Source organism: Antechinus flavipes, chromosome 6, assembly GCF_016432865.1.
Source record: "Antechinus flavipes isolate AdamAnt ecotype Samford, QLD, Australia chromosome 6, AdamAnt_v2, whole genome shotgun sequence".
In the NCBI taxonomy this organism is placed as follows: domain Eukaryota; kingdom Metazoa; phylum Chordata; class Mammalia; order Dasyuromorphia; family Dasyuridae; genus Antechinus; species Antechinus flavipes.
Window position 1 is genome coordinate 58,128,645 of NC_067403.1, and position 26,315 is coordinate 58,154,959.

The window sequence follows — 26,315 nt, forward strand, 5'->3', positions numbered from 1 at the left end:
TTACAAGTGAATTATGTAATATTTAAACTATAATTAACATTATATAATTTACAAATTATATATATATGTGTGTGTGTGTTTGTGTGTGTGTGTGTGTGTGTGTGTGTGTGTGTGTATCTTCTAATATTGTTGGAGAGATTGTAGAAAGGTAGTCACTTTAATGCACTTTTGGTAGAGGGATGAATTGGAGCAATAATTCTGAAATCAATTTGAAAAAAGACACAAAGTCATTAAACTGTACATATACTTCATATTCAGTAAAATCATATACATAGATAGAGATACATATAAAGTGAATATATATATGTGTGTGGATGTTTGTATGTATGAATGTATATGCAGGTATATGTTCCCAAAGAGATTTTCTTTAAAAGAGGGAATGTGCTTAACTCTACAAAATTCTTTATAGAAGCACTCTTTTTTTGTAGTGGAGAATTAAAAACAAAATGATTCCTATCAATTGTGCAACAAATGAAAGAATGATGGTATATGATTATAAGGGGAAATTATTCTAATTCTATGAAATAACTTAAGTTTTAGATTGAGCAAAACTTGAATGATTTTAGGCAGAATGAGGTAAACATAAGCAGGAGAATAAGTTATATAATGAGTATGGTATTATAAAGAAACAAACAAAAAATATGAAGGATTTAGGTATTCTGATCACTGCAATTGCTATTCCAGTATGCTTCCTACCTCTTGGCAATAAGAATCAGCGAGATGTTTAAACTTATATCTCTTAAATATTCCACTAAATACTTGTTCCATATGCTTTAAAAAAAAAGCCATAGTGATTTGAATAGTCTAATTTCTATAAAGTACAGATTTACATTTTCTTCCATCTTTCATGACAATTAATTTTTGAAATTAGTTATTGATATCAATATACTGATGGAAAATACTGTTGCTTAATATGTGAGGTTAATAATCATAAAGACATCAGCTGGATTTCTTCACTAGTGTAATTTACCTCTTGACATTGTACAGTTAGTGTTGAATCAACAAACTGTATGATAAGTATAGAGTATCCTAGGAGATACTGCTTTTGTGAACTTTAGCAAATTGCCTAATCTTTCCTATTGCCTCAATTACCCTATCTCTAAAGTGATCAGTTAGAATTAAAAGACTTTCAAGGCTTCTTTTAACTTCAGATCAATTATTCTATGATCTCATGATGTATGGTTTATTATTAATAAAATAAAGAATTTAGCTATATTGGGTGTCTCATTGTTTTCAAAAACAAACACTTTTTATCACATCTGGAGAAAAAAAGGGATTTTTCATCCTACAAATGGTTTAATAATATCCAATCAACATAATGCAACCAGACTCAGTGTCAGAGGCAGTTATTAGACTTGGGTTTTCGTTCTGACTGATGCTAGCTGGGTGTTGTTGGGCAAGTCATGTTAGCACTCTAGGTGTAAATTCTTCATCTGTAAAACCGTAAAAACCCACTGCCTTAGAATTTAATAAGAAAAATTCCTATTTCTTTACAAGACATTCTTTCTACTATTTAGTCCATTGCATTGCAAGGTGAATTCCTTAAGGATAGGAACATTTTTTTTTTTTTTCATTTTTGACTTTTTAATCTTGGTTCCTAGCACCAAGACCTCACATGTAGCAGGCACTTAATTAAATCATTGAACGGAATAACTTGTTTACTTTGGTCTATACTGAATTGGTCAATTCTAGAATGTTTTAAAAGAATAAAAGAAGTACAGTACTTTGGGAACTGGAAATAGGCAGAAAAAAAAAAAAACCACCAAAACACCAAAACAAAACAAAACTAGACTGTTTAGAAGAAAGCCTGCTTTAATGAATAGATAAGTGATCTGTAATTAGCATATCAAAGCAATAGCTTCAACCATGCTGGTCTCTACTTACTTTGTAATTACATGGTTTGTATGTAAATGATACTTCTGTAGTGCTAAAAAAAAAAAACCCAAAAAAAAAACAGTTTTCTGTCCCAAGGAAGTAAACATTTCTCTTTCACTTTAGTTTAAACTATTCATTTACTTGGTAAACCCCTTTACTCAGTAAGTTAGGTAAGCAAATTCAGATTCCTGAAGTTTGAGTTTATGCAATTTAGTCATTCTCTCTTTCTATAAGTTTCAGACATTCGCAACGATTAAATCCTTCCTTTGAATCAAGCGTGAGTTGCAAGAAAGCAAGAGAAACAAAGAAAAAGAAAGAAGGAAAGAAGGAAGAAAGGAACAAAGGAACAAAGGAAGAAAGGAAGAAAAAAAGGTAGGAAAGGAAAGAAAGAAGGAAGGAAGGAAGGAAGGAAGGAGGGAAGGAAGGAAGGAAGAAAAAAAAAAGAAAGAACTCAAGACAGGTGTCCTTAATCTCTTATTTATTTATTTATTTTTTTGGCTAAGGCAACTGGCGACTTGAATAGGTCACACAGCCAGAAAGTGTTAAATGCTTGAGGTTAAATTTGAACTCTAGACCTCCTGACTTCAGGGCTGGTGCTCTATCAATGGTACCATCTAGCTGCCCCAGGTATTCTTAAACTTTATATTTGTGATTAACCTCTTCAGCAGTCTGGTAATACCTATGGATACCATTTCAGAATAGTGTTTTTAATACAAAACCAAAAAAAAAAAAAACCCACCACATTATAAAGAAACCAATTCTATTAAAATAAAGTTATTAATATATTTTACAGATTCCAGATTAAAAACTGACTGTCCCAAGAGGATTTAAAAAAAATGATAAAAGAATGGGAGAATTATGAATGTATAGAATTTTATTTTCCATTTGAAAATCATGGAAATCACGAAATGATTTCTGGGGGTGGAAGAGTTGCAGCCAAGGTGAACCTCCACTTGTTCTGCTCATAGTTCCCCTTTTGGGAATGTTAATTCACAAAGAAATTATTCTTCACTTTCTTATCAAACAGAAAGAAGGGTCAAAACATTATACCACAATTGGTCCAATGCAAATAAATTTATAAAGGTGAAACATGAAAGTTAAGTGGAACCAGGCACAGAAAATCAAATTAGCTTAAGGGTTTAACTATGCACCCCTGGAAAGAAAGGTTATTCATTGTTGCAAATACAAAGTAGTCTCAGACTAGTCTAATTAATGAATAGAATTCTTGTCTCTTTTACAATAGACCTTTAAACTTTTTCAACTCAGCAGGCTAGAAATGACTTCACTGGGGGTTCCAGGGCTTATGGTCCTGAAATGGCAGCTGTTGTTTTCCTTAATCTAGAAAGAATCTCTGAGTCACATTTGGCCCACTACTAACATCCCACTTCTAGACACATACATATATACACAAGCCCACACATGCATAAACTTGTTTACACACACAAAAACAGAGTCACATCATTAGCTTAATATAAAAAAAAAATTCAAGAGAGAAGTAGGATTTCTTTTTTAAAAATAATTAAAAGAATGATACCAATTAGTCATTTATTATTTCCCTTATTGTCTTTCTATCCCCTGTGCCTTACAGAGTGCCTGGCATATCCTTAGGTGTTTCATAAACGTTCATGCAATTTGATCATTCATTTATTCATTTTTGTCTTAGGAAATCTTATTATTGAGCAGATAAGAATTATTTGTGATTAACACATTAACTACAGTCAAGATATAAATTCACTCTTAGCTATGGGGAAAAAGAAACTACCTGTTTAGAAAATAGTGAAATAAGACAGAAAGTTTAGCTCATTAAAAGTCATTTTTGGATCATATTTTGGCAAATATATATATATGTAGGATTATGCATTAATTAATGTATGAATTACAAATATTACAAATAATTATCTGCGCAAAGACACAAACCAAGGCTAGATTTTTAAAAATTCAATAGTATTTAAGTTTTCCAATTATATGTAAAGATAATTTCCCACACTCATTTTTGTAAGATTTTGAATTCCAATTTTTCCCTTCTTCAATTACCCCAAGACAGCAAGCAATTTGATATGTTATACATAAATAATCATTTTAAACATATTTCTGTATTAGTCATTTCATGAAAGAAAAATCAGAACAAAAGGGGTAAACCATAAGAAGGAAAAAGCAAGCAAACAAACAACAACAACAACAAAGGTGAAAATAGTATGCTTTGATCCACATTTAGTCTCCATAAATTCTCTCTCTAGATGGCATTTTCAAGGACTGAATTTTCATGGACAATTAAGGGACCAATGAAAATAACATTCTGATGAATTGCTTCTCATTTCCACCAATATCAACTGAACCAGTTGCAGAATGAACTTCGGTTACAACAATCTCCCATCCCCACACTAGTTCATACTTAGTCAATTCACTACATATATCAATTATAATAATTATATTGAGGAATCTTCTACTGAAAATGTTTTCTCCAGCTCCCACTCTGCCCCTCCAAATTAATGATTCCAACAAGTTTTATACCTTCTTCTCCTTATCAAAGAATAATTTCTTTTCAGAAGGAAATGAAAGAAATTAAAAAAAAAAGATTTCTCAATATTTATTAGACTGTTCAATTAAAAGAATGATGTTAATATGTAATGCTGGAGAAAATGAGCAAGATAGAGATTAGAGAGTATTTAATAGTTTATTAAATGGAGAGATATACTGGGATCAAATGGATCCATGGTTTGGTCCCAGGACTGAATGAGACTACCGTCTCCAGGAATCCAGCAAACAATGTGAGTTCTCAAACATGTGGTTCAGAAGCAGGGGGTAGACTGAGTTGGGATGGACTTAGGGTACTGAGAGCCAGACCGGAACTCTGACAGGGTGGGGTGAACCTCAGAGATGGGATGACATATTCAAGGGGAGTTACCCTGGACATGGGGAGAGGCATCTTGATAAGACAATATCTGATATTCCAATATTTTGGGATGGAGAGAGGAATTCTGATATTCTAAAACATAAGATCTTTTATCCTTATCAGGTATTCTGATAAAGAAAGAGGGGAAGTTTTGCAGATCAGAGAAACAGGGAAACTGAGTCAGGACTGGGTCGGGAGAATTATGGAAACTGAGAACTGTGGCATAACAAATAGTCTGGGGATGTCAAGAAATCACTGGACCACATTAAATATTTAATCAATGTTACACTAAGGGAGAATTGGGTGACAGCAAGATTATTATTATCAGGACATATTTGAGTCCCCAGCCTACATTCAACAATACTCTATTACAATATTTCAGGATGAAGAAAAATGACCTTTGAACTTCATTATACAATGATCCAATGTTCAACTAAATGACATTCAGAGGAGTACATTCATAGGGCTTTTTTGGCCAGTGAGTTTGTCTGAATACTTGAAGAAATGGGAGGTAGTATGGTACAGCAAATTTGAAGTAAGAGGACTCGAGGTAAATTATTGTATGTTTATTATCTAGCTGATCTTTGTCCAGTTACTTAGTCTCTCAGTGACACTTCTTTCCCTCATCTGTGAAAGAAGAAGGGCAAGTTTGGATTTTCAAGATTTTAACCTTTTCTACTTCCAACCCATTTTCCTGAAGAAATTTTTACTTGACTCCAGGCAAATAGGTACATAAAATGGATACACAAATCAAACATTCACTAATAATAAATCAAAATTGTATGACCCCTATATTTAATTATGAAATCACATGTGGATCAAAAACTTTATAGTTTGGAGATCTTGTGAAATAGGGATGGTCAAACTCTTGATGGAATAAATTAACCAGGGAAGGATTATTGTCTGTTGCCCATTTGTTGGTTCTCTGTGAAGCTTGCAGAATATTATAAATATACAGAATGTGTGAACTAATAAGTATTCTCTTACTGAAAAGAAAATTATTTCTCAATTTCAAGGTTCTATGATTTTGATGGTATAAATGCAGGACACTATTACTTCTTTAGGACTGAGTTGATGGTTTCACTGGATTGTTATGGAAAAATTCATCCCTCCCATAACTACATTAGGAGTGACCGTCTCCTAAAACTGGTTGTACCCTTAACCTTCACCCACCCCCCAAAAAATGACAGAATCTATAACTGAGTCCATAGATATCAAGGTTTCTCAAATGTGTCTTTTACCATGATCTATGAAGCAAAAATGTCACCTGTGGAAATGAATTTCTGCAAGCTATAATGTTAGTTAATAGGAATATATGATTAAACTTAAATTTTCACATTTTTGCTTCACATACAGCCTTTCAGGACCTTAACAAGTTAGGTTGAGCTATATCTGGATTTCAGAGAAGTGAAGGGAAAACCAAGCAACCCACTACCAAGAGAATTCTTTCATATTTCTTTGCTCTACTACCACTTCCCAAAAGATCCTCATAGAAAACCTGTCCTCATTCAAGTTCAGACTATGGATGAAGGGTTGGTCATTAGCTCCAGCTTCCTGATTCTGCAAACAGAGCTGGGCTCTGGGTACCAGCCTCTAGAAATGAGGTTACTCTTCTCGAATTTAACAGAATTCACTTGGATGGATAGGGCACTCTCCCAGTGTCTGCCAACTCCTTCTTGACCCTCTCATGTCAAAAAGACTTGCTTTTGGTGAATTTCAAGAACTTGTTGGCTTTTTCTCCCTAATCTCCAGATGCACCCTGCTTGACATCAAAGGAATTGCCATTATCCTGAGAATCCATCTCATTCTTCTTAATTTTCTATAAAGGAGAGGATGCCTTTTTCTCTTCCTTGCTTTGAGAACCATTTTTGGAGTCTGAGGCTTTTACTTCTTCACTTTTGGGGCAGTGACTTCTTGGCCAGAGGTAGCATTTCTCCCTTCTTCCCAGAGATTGGCTTGGCTGAAGGATCCTTCTCCTTTTCTTCACCCTCCCTGGGAGGACTTGACTTCTCATTGTGGGAGGGTGGAGGGCAAAATTCCCTGGCCACTAGGATAGAGCTCTTTTTAGTTTTGGGGTTTTCTTCTCTTCACTGAATCTGCATGGGTTGAAGTAGACAGCCATTCTTGGCTTTGAATATTTTTGGCCAAGATGGGTTTAGAAAGGGCTGCATTCCCCATTTCAGATTCATTTGCTTGATGGTGAAAGTTCATCCTTTCTACTACTGAAGATCTCTGAGTCTGAACTGCTGTTCCCGGTGGTTACTTTGGCCCCTGAAGATGAGATTATCTTCCCCTACTTTAGGGACAGTCACTGCTGCTATTGTTGCTATTGCTGCTATTGCTCTCCCCAGCTGTGGAATTGGCTAATTTGGAGGGAACTCCACAATTTTATCTGACTTATCTGGTGGATCAACTGAAATCTAGGCTAAAGTTTTAAATGGAGTCCTTCATTTCTGTCTTTTGGAAGCTTCATCCTCTAAGTTGCAACCAGTCAGGTTCAAAATCAGATATGGAGCTTTTAGTTTAGTCTGGCTTGTTAGAGGAAGGGTTGCCTATCTTGGATAGGAACTTGAGTCCCTTATGGTCAAGCTTCTTCTGCTTCTGTTGTCTTTTTCAATAATGGAATCCTCACAGCTATTTCTATCTTATGCTGCTTTGTCAGGGATGGTTGATTTCTCATACAGAAGGGATACACCAGGTAACTTGATTTTTGTTGTCTAGAGGCTAGTTGGTCTCTCCCTTTATGACTGGCATCAGCAGAAGCACTTGATTTCTTAACCTTCTTGGCCGCTGTTAGGCTGCAACTTCTGCTTTGGAGTCTTGGAAGATCTATTGAAGCAAAAGGATAGATATCAAACAGGAAAGTTATGAAGGCATTCTGTTGGGAGGTTCCTGTAGCCTCAGCAATCTTGCTGAGTGGCACAAGACATTGAACATAAAGGGGAACATCTGTGTGATCCTTCTTACTCTGCCATTTTCTAAGTCTGAATGCATCACTAGCTTGAACTAGAACTAATTTTTTTTTTAAATTAACTATTCCCTAGTAGGAAGTTACTGGGAAAACTAAATAAATTCAAACTCCCTCTAACAAGTTAGTACACAAAAAAAGAATGGAAGTTTCTTGAGAACCAATATTAATTTTTTAAAAGTTATCTTTGTTTTGTATACCCTTCACACAGTACACATAGCATATTAATACTATTTACTTCTGTTCAGGGCTCAGAGGCCATCTATTATCTATAAATGCCTTTAATTTTATAGAAAAGGAAATTTAATTCAACAAGCATTTACTTAATACTTCCTATGTGCCAAGCATTGAAATGGGTCCTATTGATTCCAAGAGAAACTTAAAACAATCCCTGATCTCAAGAAAATTACTTGCTCTTGGAGGAATTTGAATTACATTGGAAAAACTCATGATCTCTTGGGGAAATCAGAGTAGGAGTAAAAGAATATAATTTTCTTCATAAAAATTAAGCCAATAAAACATTATTAGTGATTGTAAGGTACAACAGCAAGAAACTAAATTTAGAATCAGAGAACCTGGGTCCATGTTCTATCTTTGACACTTATTTTATATGCCCTTTAACTTCTCGCCTCTCAAATTTCTCACCTTTAAAATATGGTCTTAGAGTATATAGGTGACTACAAAATTCCATCTAGATCAAAATTTATGCTACAATGACTTCTTTATAAATTAAAAAAGAAAAGATGATCTAAATGTGGTTTGTATATAATTTAAAATGTTATATACATACTTGAATGTATATCATTAAAAGTTTTATAAAGCCTAGTTCAAATTCTTTCCAAATTTGAAATTACCTGACCAAAGTCAATAACTTGGCAAAGCAGATGCTGTGAATATGAAGGACACACATAATATTTACATGAAAAAGAAGAGTAAAGCTGAGAAAAATGCCAATAAATTAAACATGAAAGTAATTCATCAGAATACTTGGGACCTATACATTCCAAATTTAACTTTAGATAGAATGATCTTGTATTTATCCAAGATTACATGAGAATTAGCTGTTTCAAATAAAGAAAAATTTCATTTTTTAAAATTTGATCATGCAAAATAAATTTTTAAATTTATCTTTTAATAAATTTCCTTTTACAAACAGATCACGTCAAACATGGTAGCTCAATTTTTCATAACTTTCCCTATAAACACTACTATGTCATTGTGATTCTGAATTTCGAGTCTAGGGCTCAGTTTTTTAAATATAGATTCTGTCATATAATATTAATGTAGCTATTCATGAACAAGTTATTTTGTCAATCCTTGTTAGTAAATGATGTGGGAGTAAAAGGGATAGAAGACAATGAGAGACTCAGTGATTTTTAAATTCCTTTATAGCTTTTTCTGTGTGTGGGGAGAAATACACCCTCAAACTGTTGAATGATTAGGGTTTGCCAGGCTACTCACTGGAGTTTTTAAAAACTATATCTTACATTTTCATTCTCAGACTCTACATTTACTTCTCTCCCACTTTGTTCCTTCTAATCTGTTCTATGTTGTAATACAGAAAATTGATGGTTATTATAGGAAACTAGATCTGATGGCTGTTCAAGAGAAACATTAGACTTATTCACTGTAAAGGGCTCAAGTAGGAGACCTGGGGTGGAGAAGGAGGGAGATTACAGAGGCAAATCTAAGACTCATTAGTGGAATGTACAAATAATTAGAGATGTTCCAACTAAAAGAAGCTGACTAAAATATGGCAGATTCCCTTTCACTGAAGACCTTCAAGCATAATGAAAGTTATCCATTTTTTTTGATATTTTGTAAAAGAAATTTTGTCAAGTTCAGATTAGACTAAATCTTTTCTCAAAGTGTGGTCCAGAGGTCCTCTAGATCCTTTTAGAAGTGTTTCTAAAATCCAATTTTTTAAAATAATAATAACATGTTTACATTGTAATATAGTAAATATCAGTTGATATTACTCACATAAATAAAAACTCTTCTGGTGGAGTTTTCAATTATTTTTAAAAGTGTAAAGGGGTTCTCGTTCCAAAAAGATTGAGAACTTTTGACCTAGATAAATTTTGAAATCCCTTTCAACTTTGGGGACTGTGATTCTGTGATTCTCATGAAACTTATAATGTGTAAGGTTTGAGAGTAGAGAAAGTGACAGGGTTGGTGATAGTAGTGGAGGCAAGATGCAGTTGAAGATAAAGTTCTTTTTTTTGCAAGCCTATAAAAAGATGCAATGGATTACCTTCCTGTCTTTGATGTCTAGCAAAATCTCAAAAGCTCAGTCCTCCACAACCGGCTTCAGTCATTTTCATAAAAACTGGGACAAACAATTCTCATTTACTCATTCCCTAGGGAAGTCTTTACATGCTTAGAATAGATATTCTCCCTACAACCCAGAAGAATTTGAGGTAGATCAATTACTCTCAACCTGGTTTAACACATCTGCCCCAGACAGTTTTACCTGGGTGTTGCATCTGTGTATACTACAGCTTCTTGAGCCACAGGTGAGAGTTGGGGGAGAGGTGAGCACCAAAAGTTAATGAACAGCCCTGAAAAGATCTTAGTAAGCCCTTATTCCAGAAGTTTTAGTCTTCCTTGAACATTCCATATTCCTCATCATACTTCTTTCAAACAGAGAAATCAGTTTTTAGATACAGAAATTAGCATAAAATACCTTGATCTTAGGTTAAATGAATTATCCTAAGGCTTATTCCTCCTAAACTATTATTCAATAATCTTTGATTCCTTGAGTTGAAAAGAAACCTCGGTTGTATGTGTGGGGGAAATAGAGCCTTATGGTACCTTTCTTGGCCTCTTAATTTTGGGTGTAAACTTTCTACGTGTAAAGTAGGAAGAATTTTTTGATAGCTAATTCCAATAGGTCATTGAAGTCAGATTTAACGTAACTTAAAGATTGTAAGAGCTTTAATAGTATTTTTTTTTTATTGAACTTATTTTTCCATTTACTTCTATTTTTTGTTTGTTTGTTAGTTTTGTATCCTGGATGGTTGATGGTGAAGACTGACTGTGATTTAATTCAGATGTGTAAAGAGTGCCTGAGATAATGATTTTTTTTTCTAGGTATGAGTTTTAACACCTTTATTTGTAGTGAGTTACAAGAGGATTGATATAAGCCATCTATAAATCTATTTTATTTTATTAAAAAAAAAGATTTGGTCTTCCCATTTTCTCAGTCTGGAAATTCAGAGACCCAATTCCACTACTAATTGACACTGGAACTTTAACCTACTCAATTTTTTCATTCTGGTCAAGTATGCCCCTCAAAAGGACCTCTAAAGGCCCTTCAAATCCAAAAATCTCCCCATATTAATGAAGAATTTGCAACACATAGCTTATTTGCACAGCCCCAATGCATCTCAGAACTTCAAAACTCAAGAGATCCACCAGCCTCAACCTTCTAGGTAGCTAGGATTAAAAGTGTGTACACCATACTCAAAGAGAACATTTATTTTAGTTTAGCTGACAAGGTGCTTTCTGGAATTGAGGACAATGATTATTTAACATACAAATCAAGAGTTCACTCCTTTAAGGGACATAATAGAGAAATAATACAAAGAGGCTCAACTGCTTTAATTGGAGTAATTTTTCCATACTCCAGAATTTTGTATAGAGAATAATTGAATCTCAGAGCTATGATGGATTTGAAAAACTATCTAACCATCCAACCCATCTAAATAAGAATATTCTCTATATCATATCTAGTAAAGAATCATTTAGCTTTTGCTTGAGACCATCTAGTTAAGAAGAATTTACTAAATCTCTAAAAAGAAGACTTTTTATACTTTTGGTAGCTCTAATCACAATCACTAGGAAAGTTTTCCTTATATTGCCAAGAAAATTGGGAAGTAGGGGCCAGTTTCTCTCTGTCTTGGTGTCTTTGTCTCTCTCTCTTTTCTCTTTTTCTCTCTTTCTTCTTCCTGTTGGTCTCCTTCCCTCTTCCTCTCTCTCTCTTTCCCTCTTTCTCTTTTCTTTCTTCTTTCTCTCTTCCTTCTTTTTTCTCCCCCTTTTTCTTCCATATCTTTATTAACTGCCTACCTCCTATCTACTGAATTAAGCCTAAATTACACAACTTTCCCTCCAACATATGGAAAGTATGTTGGTACAATGGGGGGAAAAAAAAACAATTAAAAAAAGAAAAAAACACTGCCCATACAGTCACATGACTTTTTTTTTTTTTTTTTTAAATGAGGGACTTCGAGCAAAGAGCAAGTCATAATTTCTCTGGCCTTCAGTTTCCTGTTTTGTAAAATAAAATGTTGGTCTAGAAGGCCTCTAACTCCTCCAGTTTTACTTCCATTTTTTTCCCCATGCCCCACTTCCCAAATACTCCCCCATTGATCTATTTTATATTCTAATCAAACTAGACTGTTTATTGTCCCCCAAATGCATTCCATGACTGTCCTTCTCTATGCCTTAGTTCATTTTGTTTCCTCCTAGAATACTTTCCTTCACTATCTTTATATGTCCAAATCCACTCTATTTATCATGGTCTATATTATATACTACCTCCTTTCGCATAGCAGGCACTCCACAAATCATCAGTTAAATGTTGAACTTACAGGAGAAAAAGGTTTGAAGGGACAAAAAATTCCTTGGTATATCATACAAGTCTTGACTAGAAAAAGAGATAAGTTTAAGACTTTGGCTAATTAAAAACTCAGATATATACCAACAGGAAAATATGATTGCCCATTCTATGATTGTTTCTGTCTGAATAGGAACTCTGATAAATGGAGTTCAGAGATATCTCAGCAATATTCTTTTCATAAACATTAAGTTTAGAAGGGAGGACAAATTAGGAGACTCACAAGAAAGAAGTATTTACAAAACATTTTGTTGAGATGATGTAAACAAACCTTTGCTGAATCACTACATTTGCTTTTCCTTCCTCTAGCAATCCATTTTTATATCGTCAGCTGTGACTTGATCAGATTTTTCATTTTAAAAATGAAAATATTCAATAAATCTGAAGATTTAATGTTTAGTTTATTGACATATTCTCTGATTCTCCTTGGAAGATGAGAATGTTCAGTGTATTTTTTTGGCACTGGCTCCTAGAATTAATTTCTCAGCATTCTGTTCGCATATCAGTAAAGGGAAGGCTACAAAGTAGAGATCTGATCCCTGTCATTTTAATCAGACCTCATAGCAGGGTGGGGAAATAGGATGGAAATGCAATGAAGCAGTCATACCACAAATGTAAAAACAATAAGGTAACAGCTTTAAATTCTTGTAAAACCAACTCGATGTTAATTTACTTTGTTATCTAGTAATGCTTATTTATGTAAAGAAAATAATTTATAACAAATTAAAAATATTTATCTGATTGTCATTAATTTTGCATTCCACACAATTATAAAAATAATTTTATTTTAACAAGTAAGTTCACTCTCTTCACCAGTTAAATTATCCCTATCGATTTAGGTATTAAAAGGTTTATTTATTAAAAATTAATTCAGCTTAAATCAACAAACACTTATTAACCAAATACTAAGTTTCAGGCACTGATTTTTTTTTTAACATTAGGCACATAATGATAAAATCTCTATTCAGTAACTCTTCTGGTTGACAATACAGTGGAAACAGCAATGGCTTTAGAGACAGAGGACTTAGGTTTAAATTTTACCTGAATTGCTTTTACTTATGTGGCATTAAATAAGCTAATTTACCTGAGTGTGACCCTATTTCCTCAGCTGTAAAATGAGAGAGGTTAAATTACATGGGCTGTAGAGTCTCTTGCAGTTCTAAATCTAAGATCTAGAACTCTAGGTCATAATTTCCTAAATGAATGTAAACCCAGTCTCAAAGTCTATTATTGCTTCGGGATTCTTTCCTTATGGGTGATGGAGATCAGTATTCTCAGCTTGTGTAAAATGGGATGAAGCTGGAGAGAGAGAAGAGCTCTTAAGTTCTTCATTAATCGAACTTCCAGTTTTTTCATGTCCCATAGTTGTTTGAGTTACTTCTGGCTTGGGAAGACAGAAGATGTTTATTCTACTTTAGTTTGCTGAAGGAAAATTATTTGGAAAGAGATGAGTGGACTTAGCAGTCCCATCATGTCCCTGTCCCCAGCTAACCATACTGTGGGGATTTTTCACTCTACTTTGCATCTGCTACCTACCTAGTTTCAACTCTAAGGAACAAGATGCTGCTTCCAAAATAAGCGCATCACTTCTAGCCTCATCTCATCAACTTGCTGCTAACTCAAGACTTGAATGATATCATTTTTATCAGTTTCTTCTCTCCTATTTGTAGGGCTGGATGAACATGGAATTCCTATCAGATCAATAGATGTAAGTTGCAAAAAGACAAATTTAAGAAAAAAATTTCCTAACATACATGCATGTATGCATTCATACATACAAACACATATAAATATATGTGTGTGTAGGCTTGAATGGTGTCTGAGGGTATTAGTGGCTCTGAGACTGTAATATCACTTTATTCTAACTTCTAAATTGGAAACTAGGAACAGAATGCCCTTGTTCTATAATTTACAAATATCTTTTACTTCCTAAAAGCACAAGTATTTTCTGTTTATTTGGGAGAGAATTGTAATTGTGCTTCACCTCATTAGGAAACTCTGATGATTTTTCACTGAAATTTCTTACATGCATAATTTTAAGATCATGCAAGAGAACTAAGAACAGTGGGTAGAATATGTTAAGCAACAGAACTGGGCTATTTGTAGAGAACAGAGAAATCCTAACAGAGCAGACTTTCTTGGGATGATGGTAGGTTCTTGATCACTGGAAGTTTTCAAATGAATTTGGTATTCCTTGATAGAGAAAAACAAAAATACTTTTTAGGGGTAGCTAGGTGGTACAGTGAATAGAGCACCAGCCCTGACATCAGGAGAACTTGAGTTTAAATCTGGCAGACAATTAACACTTCCTAGCTGTGTGACCCTGTGCAAGTCACTTAACTCCAATTGCCTCAGCCAAAATATATATATATATATATATTATATATATATATATATATATTAAAATCTTTTGATTATCACTGTCAAGTAAGATAAAAGACAGAAAACCAACTGTCAAATATGCTTATCACTATCATGGATGATGTCCATTATAAAGATTCAAAAAGAAAGAAGGATTCTCTATAGTTTGTGCTCCAAGTATTACTGGTTACAGAAAACTTTGTAGAGATTGCATCAAGATATCCAACACTGCAGATTTTTCTCAGCAAAGATTCAAAAGAGATCATGCTAATGATTTTGAAGAGGAAAAAAAATATATATATATATATTTCTATAGTTTATACAATGCCATGCAGTTGGATGGGCAGACCATTGAATTAGTGCATCATTATCTATGCTTTGGATAGGCATTGTAGATAATGGGCCAGGATCAGAATAGAATAGGAAGATGAAAGTTTATTGCATTTTGGAAATTATATAGCACTTTTAATACTCTCAAAAGGCTCCTTGATAGGGAACCACTGTATGAAAGGGGCATTCCTTTTTAACAATATTCTGTCAGCAGGAATAAAGGGATTCAAATCATAGAACACCAAAATGTTCAAAGAATTAAAATTTGAGATCGTCCAAAAGTCAATAGAAAGGCTACCCTAGTTCAAAACCATTTCACCTCATCTAAACTCTTATAATTTCCTTTTATTTGAAAACTTAGCTTCTTGTCTCTCTCTTCTCCAATCCATCTTCTGTGAGCTACCAGCAAAACTTCCAATAATACATTCAATCATCTCACACCCTTGCTTGAGAATTTTTGATGGATCCCACTTGCCTCCAGGAAAAAATAAAAATAAAAAATAATAAAAAACCAACCAGTCTCCTCAGCTTTTCACTTAAAGGCCTATTCAATCTTGCTCTAACCTACCCTTCTAGACTTATTGAACATTATTCCCTCTAAGCCTTCTATATTTTAGCAAAATTATCCTATTTGTTCCCTAAATTCTATTCCTTAACTCAGGTTCTATACAAATTATTCCTCATGTCTGGAATGCATTCTATTTTCTCCGGTCTTTCTTCAAATCCCTAATTTCTTTAAAGCTTACCTCATTCACCATGTCCTAAAACTGGGGTTGACAAACTGTTCTGATGTTACCTCTGATATCAGAGGTAAGAATGGTCTTGGTATTTATTGACTGTTATTGTTGTTGTTGAGTGGTTCTAGTCATGTCCAACTCTTCATGACTTCACTGGATTTTTCTTGGCAAGATCCTGGAATGGTTTGCCATTTCATTCCCAGCTCATTTTATATATGAAAAACTGAGATATACAGGGTTACACAGCTAGGAAGTATGTGAGGCCAGATTTGAATTTAGAAAGATAAATTTTCCTGACTTAAGGCCTGTGACTCTATCCACTGTCTTACCTAGCTGCCCTATTTATTGAATAAGGTACAATAACCATAATTTATTAATTTTTAACATAATCTATACATCAAAATATAAAAAATTATAGCTTAAAAATACTAACATTTTATTTTAAAATGTTAAAAAACTACAATCTTAGCTATAGAAAAAATAGGTTAAATTTGACTTTCATACCCTTCTCAAAAGGGACATAGATTTATGTTTACATATTTTATTTTTTTGTTTATTTCATTTTGTTTTTGGAGAGGCAATTGGGTTTAAATTACTTGATCAAGGAATAAATTCCTTGAATAAAATGTGATAATGCAGATGAAAGGCTAGATTTAGTTTTACTGAGTAAGATCAGTAAGAGCTGGACTCAATTCTCAACTCAGATGCCCAAGAACTTAGAACAAGTCAATTTTCTGAACGTTAGTTTCCTTATTGGCAAAATTAAAAAAAACAAGACTTGATACCCTGTAATGTCCCTTGTCACTCGCTATATATTATCCAAAAGCAAGGACTGTTTGTGTGTGTGTGTGTGTGTGTGTGTGTGTGTGTGTGTGTGTATGTGTTTCATTATATCTAGCACTGTCTTCCCCACCTTGTTTCTTTTATGGAGCTGTCATGAATAAGGAATTCTCAATATGAAACATGCTTCACTGATGAAGATCAGCAATTCATCTGTAACATGTCATCCTAGAAAATTTATTGGGGACACTGAAAAGTTACTACTATTCCATGATTATACTTCAAGGAAATAGAGAAAGACCTTGACACTAAGTTTTCTAGAGTATAAAAGCAACTTGTTATATACTTATTCCATGCAGTTTTTTAGCCTTGTACACAGAAAACATTTTTTAAAATATTTTTAAATTCCCCAATGAATATTGATACAAAAATTTGAAATAAAATATTAGCAAAGAGATTACAATAATTTATTACCAGGATAATACACTATGACCAAGTAGGATTTATACCAGAAATGCAGTGCTGATTCAATATTAGGAAAACTATCAACAGAACTGATCATATCAATAACCAAACTAACAGAAATCGTATCACTATCTCAATAGATGCAGAAAATATTGACATTCTTATTAAAAACACTGGAGAGTATAGGAATAAATGGAGCTTTTCTTAAAATGATAAGTAATATTAATCTAAAATCATAAGCAAGAATTATATGTTAATAGGGATAAGCCAGAAGTATTTTTAATAAGATAAAAGGTAAAGCAGGATGCCCACTATCACCATTATCATTCAATATTGTACTAGAAATATTAACTTTAACAATAAGAGAAGATAAAGAAATTGAAGGAATTAAAATAGGCAATGAAGAAACAAAACTCACTCTTTACAGATGATATGATGGCATACTTAGAGAATCCTGGAGAATCAACTAAAAAATCACTGGAAACAATGAACAATTTTGGCAAAGTTGTAGATATAAAAATAAAAGCACATAAAACATCAGCAATTCTATATATTAACAACAAAGTCCAACAGAAAGAGATACAAAGACAAAATCAATAAAAATAAGAGTAGACAATAGAATATTTGGGAGTCTGCCTGCCAAGACAAATCCAGGAACTATATCAACACAATTACACAATGTTTTGACATAAATAAAGATCTAAACAATTTAGAACAGATCAATTGTTCATGAATAAGATAAGCAAACATAATAAAAATGAAAATTCTACCTAAATTAATTTACTTATTCAGTGACAAATCAATCAAACTACCAAAAATTATTTTTACAGAGCTAGAAAATAAATTATAAAAAATTCATCTGAAAGAATAAAAGGTCAAGATGTCAAGGAAATTAATGGGGGGAAATGGAAATGAAAGTGACCTAACCATACCAGATCTAAAAATATATTATAAAGCAGAAATCATCAAAACTATTTGATACTGGCTAAGAAATAATGACTATAGTAATCTTCTGTTTGCTAAACCTCAAAACTCCAGCTTCTAGGATAAGAACTCACTATTTGATAAAAACTTCCGGGAAAACTAGAAAATAGTACTGCAGAAACTAGGCATAAACCAACATCTCCTACCATATACTAAGCTAAGGTCAATATCAAAGGTGATTAAATAAGCAAATCAGAAGAGCAAGGAATAGTTTATGTGTAAGATCTAAGGAAGGAAAGAATTTATGACCAAACAAGTGACAGAAAACATTATGAAATAAAAAAATTAATAATTTTTGGTATATTATAGTTTTAAATTGCATAAAACCAATGCAACCAAAATTAGAGGGAAAACACAACACTGGGAAATAACTTTTACTATCAGTGTTTCTGATAAGGACCTCATTTTTAAAATAATAGAGAACAGAGTCAATTTATAAGAATACAAGTCATTCCCCAATATAAATGATAAAAGGTCAAAGGATATGAATAGGCAGTTTTCAAATGAAGAAATTAAAGCTATCTATAGTCATATGGAAAAATGCTGAAAATCGTTATTGATTAGAGAAATGCAAAGTAAAACAACTCTGAGGTACTACCTTACACTTATTAGATTGGTTAATATGACAGAAGAGGAAAATTATAAATATTGGAGAAGATGTGGGAAAATTGGAACACTAATGCATTGTTGGTAGAATTGTGAAGTGATCTAACTCATTCTGGAGAACAAATTGGAACTATGACTAAAAGGCTATAAAAATCCCAAAGAGATTATTAAAAGTATGGGAAAGGATCCATATGTACAAAATATTTTTATAAAGCAGCTCTTTGTGTGGTGGCAAAGAATTGGAGGGAAGAAGGAAGAGGGGAGGATAGGCAGAACAAGAACAAGAAATTAGATCTATAACAGAAAGGATGCCTTATTTCTGCTACAATCCATGCTAGTAGCTTGTCCAAAATACTTCTACATGGATACACACACACACACACACACACACACACACACACACACTCTTGTCTTTCTTCATTTTAGTCTCATTTTTTTAACATGGGTAGTAGCTCAATCTATGTCAAAGCTTTCACTATTTTTACTTTTTAATTTCAGATAAATCTGCTGGCCCTGACATTAGCAAACCCAACTATTTCTTGTTAATCTTCTTTCTTCCCCTTCTCCCTGAATAGTTTTCATCAGGCTGCATGTCACATATAATCCCAGCTAATCATCAGTAGGTGATAGCACTGAAGAAACTTCCCTACATTCTAGGGAAAAAAAAAATTGGGAGCTGAGCTTTCTGCTACCTGCATAGTAGCTGGGTTTAACATTTATGTCCATAAACTTTTTTTTTGATATACATCACTCCAGGTATGTCTGTTGAACAAAAAATAATTCATTTGAGGAAGGTAAATTCGAAGAATCCCAATTCCATGCCATTTTCAAATTTACAAAGCAATTTATTCACAAAAAAACTTTTGAGGTAGGTAAAATAGAGTCTTCATTTGTAGATGACTAAACTGAAGTTTAGAGAGCTAAAAACATTTGGCAAGAACCATAAAATTAGTGAGTGAGAGAGGAAGAGTTTGAATTCATCTATGATTTTAGGTCCAGTGTTCTTTTCATTGTACAATGAATGTACATTGAATATTTTCCTTAATTTTTTTTTAAATTTTTCTGTGGAGAGGGAGTAAACTGAGAGCTACCTGGGTAAAGGCTTAACATTCTGGAAGTTGATATCATTATTTTCACTTCCAGCACTAACATTTTTGAAGGACATTGATGAATTGGAAGAGATCCAGAGGAGTGTGACCAGCATGGTGAGATTACTGGAAACCTTGTCATACAAGGATCATTTGAAAGAACTTAGATGTTTAGCCTCGAGAAGAAAAGTCTTCAAAGGGACTTGACAGATATCTGTGAAGGACTGTCATGTGAAAGAGGGATTCAACTTGTGCCAATTGACCCTAAGAGGCAGAGCCAAGAGTGATGGTTAAAGATGGCAAAGAAGCAGTTTTCAGAAGTGATATAAGGACAATCATTCTAATAATTAGTCATCCAAAAGTATAATGAGCTTTCTCAAGAGGCAGTGGTTTTCCTATAATTGAAGATATCCAAGTGAAGGCTGGGTGACCATTCATAGACTCATCTATTCAACAAATACTTTTTAAGCAATTGATATGTTTAAGTCACTATATTGTCTGAGACTCAAAGATATTTCCTCTTGAGTTAAGGAAAGCTTCCTTAAAAAAAATAGCTTTGTCCATAAATACAATGGATTCTCATAAGGAAAAAGTGGGTTATAGGGAAACTTTAGTCAAGGGTATTGAAGTGGAAATTCATAGTGACTTCTGAGGTCCCTGCTGTCTCTGAGATACTGGGAGAATGGAGTGGGGAGAGACAGACAAAGAAACAGAGACACAAAGAGAGAGAGAGAGAGAGAGAGAGAGAGAGAGAGAGAGAGAGAGAGAGAGAGAGAGAGAGAGAACCTTCAAATTTCTGTTGACCACTTGATCACTACTAATTGTGGGATACTGTAGGAGAGAATTCTATTCAAGGAGAGGGTCTCTGAGGTTTCCATAAGAATGTAGTCTGTTTTATTGGCATTCCAATGATGGGGTGGGAAGGGATTGGATACATCTGAGATGTGCCTTCCAGTTAGAGAAAACATATCCTGAAGCATGACAAGGTTCTTAACTGGCTCAAGAAAATTCCTTAGAACAAGGCCATCATTGTAATTTCCCAGAGCCATGAACCAGTCAGAGGAGGAAGTTTGTCCTTGGACAGTATTGCTATCATGCTCTATATTTTCTATAATGGGGCAAAGTCCCTGCTACTCATTCCTTTTAATAGTTCCATAGTTATATAATGTATCTTTGAGGGACTTCACAATCACTTGGGACAAGGGGCACTGTTTTAATGTGTATAATAACTAAATGTTCTATGCTTCCCGTCCTTTCCCAACAGGCTTTGCCTTAAAGAATTAAAGCTTTTTGTTTGTTTCTCAATTTGTTTTTCTGAGATCCTAAGTAGCAAAACATGGGCTAAAAATCTCTAAGAATTCTAGGCAGCTGGTCCTCCTTGAGGGACCTCACCAAACCATAAATTGAAGTTGTGTTTCCCCAGACACATTCTTAAATGCTGTTTGTTACCTCAGCCAAAACCCCAAAAAGCCATCCTCTTTCAGATGAGAATCACTCTCCATCAAGCCACAATGAGGCTTTAAAAGCTTCCCTCCCTCTTCTCAGTCTGCCTGAAGCCAGGGTCACTTCATGGTTCTCCAGTGAAACCAAACCCTTCTGCTGAACTGACTACTAGGAAGACTTTCAATTTAGTGGTTAATGGGAAATCTGCTTTAAATGGTGTGGCCCACCAGGATTGCCCAGCTCAAAGCAAAATAAAACCAAAATAGCTGAGGTTTCTGTTTTCTGTCAATGGGGCAACAGCCACCACAATTTAAACCTCTGAGAGAAGCCCAAACATTCTCAGTCAAACATAAAATTTGTTCAAGTTCAGCTTGCCTTCCAGGACATTCCTCTACAGAAAATATTGAAGAAATCAGAAATGACTGCTCCTTCTCATACTATCCCTCTGTCAACAGCCACAGTTCAGATCCTCTCAAAGTATATGGTGAGTCCACTTACTAGTTATACCCCTGGGAAGAATCTGAGTGCTATGTAGTCAGACAATGTACCTATCTGTATTCGCTGGAGCAGGGGACAGCAATCTCCAGCATCTCCTACAAAGGTAGGATATGAGATGGTCTTCACCTTGCTAGGTCAATTGCTAGGCTAGGTAGCCCTTCCCCCACATACACACACAGATGTCAGGAAAAATAGATCAATGCTCTTTATGATCTGTCTCTGGAGTCCAGCAGGGTGACACTAATAGCTCAGATTGAGCAAAAAAAGAACTCAAAAAGGAGGAAGGGAATTTAAGTTTACAACCCAAGAGATAGCTCTTCGAGGCTCTTCCATCTTTTCATAGCTTCATCCTTCCCTGCTGTCATTTTAGAATCTGGTTGATTAGTAACCAAAATAACATCACTATGCTAGAATCAAGTTACAAGACCAACAGAAGTTTAGAATGTTCTATGATAGGTTGGGTACAAATATTCCATATGAACATTTGGGGTGGATTCTCTAAATTTAATCATTTTATGTTTCTTTTCAGCTACTTCAATTCTGCTTTGCTCTTACAAGACAGATCCTACCCTGATAAGAGCACACCATGCTGGGTGGTACTATGGCAGTGTCTCCCATGTCACACAATCAATCCAAAGTTCTTAAAAGAGACTTCGAGAGTATCTTTATATCACTTTTTTTTTTAATTGCCGTGTAAACACCTGCTTTCTCTAAAGATTCAGATTATTTCCAGCTCTGCCCTCCATGACTTTCACGTCATCCCCTGCATTACCAATTCACTGCCACAGATGGCATTTTGTTCCGATTTTGTTTTGGAGACAGAATATGAGGCAATAATTCCTTAATTATCAGGATACTTTTGAGTGGGGAGGGAAGAGACCCATGTCAGACTAGCAGCTTGATACCTTACTAACAATGTCACCATGTGCAAGTTACTTAAACTCTCTTGAAATTTAGTTTCCTCATATGTAAAGATAGAATAATGATAATGGCACTACTTCTCTTACTAGACTATTATGAAGACAGTGCATAGTAAATTATAAAGCACAATTGGAGTTTTATTTTTTTTTAAAGATTACATAAATGATAGGGAGTATTGCACAATATTTTAAAGAGTGAAGAAAACTTTGGTTCATATTCTATCTCTGAAACACACTAGCTGTGTAAACCTAGGAAAAAATCAAAACCAAAAAAAATTAAGTTTAAAAAATGAACCACCTGCCTTAATCTCTCAGTACCCAAGGCAACTTTTTAAATCTCTAAGTAGCTGAAAAAGTGCTAGCTTGCTTTAGTAAGAAGAATTTCTTCATCAAGAAATTCTACATATCAACAAAAGCTCATGACCATATAAAAACCCAAGATTTAATAGACTGTTGGGAGACCTTGAATATAAATATGAATCATTATTATATACATGTTATTATTCTGAGCCATTATGGTCTAATGGAAAGTACAATGGCCTAGGTTTTCTATCCCATTCTACCACTAACTAAACTTTGAGTAATCCAGGTCACCTCTTGGGTCTTGGTTTCTTTATCACTTGAATAAAGTGTTGGACTAGAAGACTGTGTTTATTCATAATTTTCTACATGTTCCAGCAGAACGTAAATATTCAAGGGCAGAAACATTTTTTTCTTTGTATCTCCCATGAACAATGCTTAGTACTTCATGGCTTAAATGTTTGTGGAATAGAATTAAATAATTCCCCTCATTTATTTTTAGATGTTAAATATATCCAAAGTATCTGAGGGAAGAGGATGAGGAGAGATATCCTCATACATATGACTAGGTATGATCATATAACATATAATGTATGATCTACCATTATTATAATTCTTTGATATAATACATTTTCATAATACCCTAAAATACTTGAATTTTAAAGCTACATGAATGTTTTTGTAATGTTTCTAGATTCCAAAAACTATCAATAAATGTTTGTTGAAGTGAATTATGAGTATATAGTTCCACTATTGAGCTGATCATGCTTTTCTTTCAAGATTCAAAACCAGAATCTTCCTTTGTAGACTTTCCTTATAACTTTGTACCCCTTAGCCCTGAATTTTCTTTCGTTTGCCTGTCCCTGCATTCTCTCATCCTGAAGACACCAAATGGGCAGGGAACATAGGGCTTATGCAGCCAGGATTGTAATAATTTTTTAACAACTAGGATCTCTGAGAGAAAAAAATTAAATGTGTTTAGGATACACTTTTATGTTTAATATACACTATTTGTATTTTTTGAGATCACTTTGTTGAGATAATCATCAAAATAAAAATCAAGCTCTGATTTGTGGCATTTGCTTATTTCCGAGGTATAAATTATCACAAAGAAAATTTAACAACTGGCTTTGCAAGTCAGTTCAGATTTTCTTTATAAAATCCCTGTATTAATCCCTAGGGAATTAATATAAAATCAAGGCCTCCAAAAGGGAAGGCTGTAAAAACAAAGTACCTTACTCTAAACATTCCAGAAGAGAATGGGAGAACACTTAAAAAGAACATGTGGGTTGCAACATGAAAAGTGAGAATGCAGTATGATATTGCAGTATCATGAAGTCAAAGTTCAGGGAAAGGAAAGGGAATGTCAGTGACATCTCCTACTAACCAGTAGATTCAAGCTATTGCCTGGCAATTTTCCATGAAGCAAAAACTAACTTTACCAGGAAGAGCATGACAGTCTAACATGATGAGATTGTTGTTTTCCCTCTTTTGTGACTAACACTGAAAAGATGCTTGTTAGTGATTTTTAAAAAATATCTTTGGCTGTTGCTGCTGGAATGGAGAGAGAAATAAATAGATAAGAATAGGGTCTAAGATATTTTGTTAAAATAATAAAATGTTTTGACACTTTTTGTATTTTTAATCCTAGATTAAATGAAACATGACTAGGGATTTATGCATAATCTAAACTAATCTGTTCCCCCAAAACACTTAATCTAGAAGCCTTGATACTTATGGCACCACTTGGTGGCTTATGCAGAGACTGCACACCAAATAATTTTTAACCCCAACAACCTTCTTTTTCTACCTCTGGTTGGTGTCCATTAAAAGTAGCTGTTCCTATGTAAGGAAGGATGATTATGTGCAATTCCTGTACTTCATATTATATTTGTGGAAGTTCTTTTAGAAGATTTCTTAAACTGAAATCATCCTGATAGTATGCTAGTCAAATGCTATGAGAGTAAACTGATGATTTTTTTTAGTGTTTTATATGTTTTATCGATGTATTCATGTTCTTATCAATGTAGCTACTCTTAATATCAATAAAGATCACAACTTCTTCATGGCTTCTTATTATGGAAGAGTCTTGTTCCTATATTGTAATAAATTCTGCAGAGAGGATTATGTAATACATAATCTTCTTTGGGTTTGCATATTCCTGTATAGCACTAAAGGTATCCATCTTTCTTCATAATATATGAGTAATCTCTATGTCACCGTGCATGCTCTCATTGATACCTTTTCCCTACTTTTCTTGTGGGAAAATAAGCATTGGAAATAAGTTCTAGCCTATTTAAAATCCACTATGCCTCTTTCCATTATGCCAGTCAAAAGCTATTAAATTTCAACTCAACTATTAAAAATTTGGGACTTATTCCAGGATAACTTTTGAAGGTGTTGGTTAATTTTGACAAAACTCATTAAATTTTAAAATTATAATACAGCACATATTGTGATTGATATGTGCCAGCTTGAAACAAAATGGCAACTAATATATTTTCAAGCATGCCCTTTTTCAGTCACAGAAGTAACTTAGCAAAACAAGAGAGGCATTTATTCATTCAATTGATATTTTTCAAAGGCTTACAATTTATAGAAATTGTGCTAGAAACTGGAGTAAGGAGTGGAATAGAGAAATTTAAATTAAGAGTTAAGCCCTTGAGTTTTCAATCTGGTTGAAAAGCTGAAACCTGTTAAGTTGTGAAACAAATACGTTATACAAAATACATTACATAGGCTCTCCCAGGTGAGGTAGTAAGGTTTAGGAGGGAATAAAACATTAGGCTTACAACAAGAAGACTTGGATTCAAATTCTGCCACCAATACTTATGAAGTGTGTCAGCCTAATTTATTCACTTTAGCTTCTATGTGTTTCAGGTACCTCCCTAGGATTCATCCACTACTTCATAGATGATATACATAGATGCATTTTATAGTGTGGATGGAATTCCACATTTGAAGCTTCCCTACACAGTATATATTTTCATCATATCAAGTAGCACTGGGAAAACAACTGATTTTTTTGGAGGGTGAGGCAATTAGGGTTAAATGACTTGTTCAGGCTCACACAGCCAGTAAGTGCTTTAAGTGCCTGAACTAAACAGGTCCTTCTGAATCCAGGATTAGTGCTCTATCCACTGTGCCATCTAGCTATCCAGAAAATAACTGATTTTGGTTGAAAAGCCTGACCGCAAAAATGGCTGGAGAAATTTAGCAACTTATGAAAATACACTGTCTTAACTTGAACTATGATTATAGATTTCAAAGAAAAATCAGATGGCTATGAAATAAGTGACAACTCATTTTCCTTGTTTTCCTGTTAAAACACAAAAAAACAACAACAACAAAAAACTTCCCAGTAAATTTTAAGAGCTAAGACTTAGAGTAAAAATTAAGGCACATCAACACATCACGGGGAAACTTACCTTTTGTGAATGATAATAAAT

The 26,315-nt window shown here is 34.0% G+C and overlaps 1 long non-coding RNA gene across 2 annotated transcripts in view; it reads right to left on the bottom strand.

The window, feature by feature from the left end:
- Nucleotides 1-2,731: 2,731 nt before the first annotated feature.
- LOC127540173 (uncharacterized) overlaps nucleotides 2,732-26,315 on the bottom strand; it is a 39,271-nt gene continuing 15,687 nt past the window's right edge. For both annotated transcript variants that reach the window (XR_007948107.1, XR_007948106.1), the window contains one exon: nucleotides 2,732-7,597. This is a non-coding gene — a long non-coding RNA (uncharacterized LOC127540173). The remainder of the gene's footprint in view (nucleotides 7,598-26,315) is intronic.